This window comes from Chrysochloris asiatica, unplaced genomic scaffold (assembly GCF_000296735.1).
Source record: "Chrysochloris asiatica unplaced genomic scaffold, ChrAsi1.0 scaffold00052, whole genome shotgun sequence".
NCBI lineage: Eukaryota > Metazoa > Chordata > Mammalia > Afrosoricida > Chrysochloridae > Chrysochloris > Chrysochloris asiatica.
Genome location: NW_006408570.1, coordinates 17,206,220 through 17,208,990, shown reverse-complemented (window position 1 = coordinate 17,208,990; position 2,771 = coordinate 17,206,220). Strand labels below are relative to the sequence as shown.

The 2,771-nt window shown below is 42.7% G+C and overlaps 1 pseudogene; it reads left to right on the top strand.

The window, feature by feature from the left end:
- Positions 1-1,840: 1,840 nt before the first annotated feature.
- LOC102841338 lies at positions 1,841-2,559 on the top strand (annotated as a pseudogene).
- Positions 2,560-2,771: the final 212 nt, after the last annotated feature.

The window sequence follows — 2,771 nt, the reverse complement described above, 5'->3', positions numbered from 1 at the left end:
AATAACTTCGATAGGCTACATCTTGGTATTGAACATTTTGTACCAATTTTTCTTGGCCTTTTTTTTTGTTGTTGATTCAAGTCATTCTTATTTCAAGAAAGTCCTCTTCCACTTTATATTTGAAAATAATTTACATTTAATTCATTTTATTCTTTACTAATACCTATTCTTCAGAAATGTGTAGGGTCCTGGTGTGGTACTATCAGATAAGAACTGGACTGCTAACCATAAGCTAACTGGTAGGTTGGCAGTTCAAGCCCATCAGCTGCTCCTCGTAAACTATACCAGATTGCTATGAGTCAGAACCAACTCAACAGCACTGAACAATAATGATCATTGGAATACTGGTGTGGTGATGTAGGATAAGCACTGGTCAACTGTTCAAACCTAATTATCTCCTGGAAAACCCTATACAGGGTCACTATGAATTGAAATCATCTCATTGGCACTTAATACCACCACATAATAATAATTTTCTCTAGCATCATAAGCAAACCTTATGATTTGTTGTTGTTTCTCATTTCATTTTGTGTGATTTCCTAGAGTCTGTCCATCCTGTCAACTACATAGTTGGGTTTTTTTCCTATTGTGTAGAGCTTCTAATCGGATTTCATCTCTATTACAGTTGATTCAGGACTCCTGGTGCAGCACTGTAGGTGTATCATTGAACTGCTAACCACAAGGTCTGTGGTTCAAACCCACCAACTGCTCCTCAGAAACCCTAGACATGCTATACAGAGTCATGATGAGTCTGAACTGACTCTACGGCACTTAACAATAACATGGTTGATTCTTACCTTTTTGCCAGAAGTTGCCAGCTTTCTTTTTATCTCTGTCATTTTTCAGTCTCTCCTTGAACTCCTACAATTTTTCTTTGGGGTCTTTTTCTAGAAAAATAGACAAGTTTGTCTGAAATTTCTTCAGTATTCATGTTGTCTGAACATCTTTTCTATTTCTTTGGGTAATTCCTTTTGTCATGTTTAGTTTTTATCAGCCTTTGTATACATGCTCTTCCTCTACACTTTGTATAAGGAGCTCTGGTAGCATAGTGGTTACGAGTCAGGTTGCTAACTTCAAGGTCAGCAGTTCGAAACTACCAGCTGTTCCGTGGGAGAAAGATGAGGTTTTCTGCTCCTGTAAAGATTTACAGCTTTGGAAACCCTGTACAGGGTTGCTAAGAGTCGGAACTGACTTCACGGCACATAACAACAACAACATATATGGAGTCCCTGGACTCCTGGTGTGGCGTTGTGGGTTAATGCGCCAGACTGCAAAGCCGCTTGAACTGCAAGGTTGGCTGTTCCAGTTCACCGGCTACTCCTCGGAAACCCTATACAGGGTCATTATGGGTTGGAATTGACTTGATGGCACTTAACAACAACAACAATATATGGAGTCCTGGTGTGGCGCTGTGGGTTAATGTGCTGGACTGCAAGGTCAGTTTGAAGTACGAGGTCGGTGGTTCTAGCTCACCAATGGATCCTCGGAAACCTTATACCGGGTTGCTATGCGTAGGAACCGACTCGACAGTACTTAACAACTATATATACATACATACACACACACAAACACACATACACACACACACACATATATATACATTGTTGTTGATACATGCCATTAAGTGCCTTCTGACTCATAGTGACCCTGTATAGGGTTTCCGAGGAGTGGCTGGTGGGTTTGAACCACAGACCTTGTGGCTAGCAGTCCAGCTTTTATCCTACAGTGCCACAGGACACACACACATATATATACATGAAGGGGCTTCAAAAAAATTGTGAAAAAATGGAATTAAAAGATAATGGAGGAGCTGCCGGCCTGACCACTGAGAGCAGCTGTCATGGCGGCAGCTCCGTGGGGCTGTTTTTCGGTCCTTCTGCTACTGCTAGCAGGGGATGTCCAGAGCTCGGAGGTGCCTGGGACTGCTGCTGAGGGGACAGGAGTTAGTGGGGTCGGTGTAGGTGACCGCTTCAAGATTGAGGGGCGTACAGTTGTTCCAGGGGTGAAGCCTCAGGATTGGATCTCGGCAGCTCGAGTCCTCGTAGATGGAGAAAAGGCTTCCTTAAGACAGATGGGAGTTTTGTGGTTCATGATATACCTCCTGGATCTTATGTAGTGGAAGTTATATCTCCAGCTTACAGGTTTGATCCCGTCCGAGTGGATATCACTTCAAAAGGAACAATGACAGCAAGGTATGTGAATTACATCAAAACATCAGAAGTGGTCAGACTGCCCTATCCTCTCCAAATGAAATCTTCAGGTCCACCTTCATACTTTATTAAGAGGGAATCTTGGGGCTGGGCTGACTTTCTGATGAACCCAATGGTTATGATGATGGTTCTTCCATTATTGATATTTGTGCTTCTGCCCAAAGTGGTCAATACAAGTGATCCTGACATGAGACGGGTGATGGAACAGTCCATGAACATGCTGAATTCTAACCATGAATTGCCTGATGTTTCTGAATTCATGACAAGACTCTTCTCTTCAAAATCATCTGGCAAGTCTAGCAGTGGCAGCAGTAAAACAGGCAAAAGTGGAGCTGGCAAAAGGAGGTAGTTGAGCAGTCCAGAACTAGCATTTGCACAAACACGGCAACACTGGGTGGCATCCAAGTCTTTAAGGGAAAACCGTATGAAGCAACTACTGTAAACTTGACTCCGCCTGAAAGGTGATCACCTATAACTGTTGTATGTGATAACTCTTGAGCACATGTTTTGTACTGGTACACAAGAAAACCCAGCTTTCATCTTTTGTCTGTGTGAGGTCAA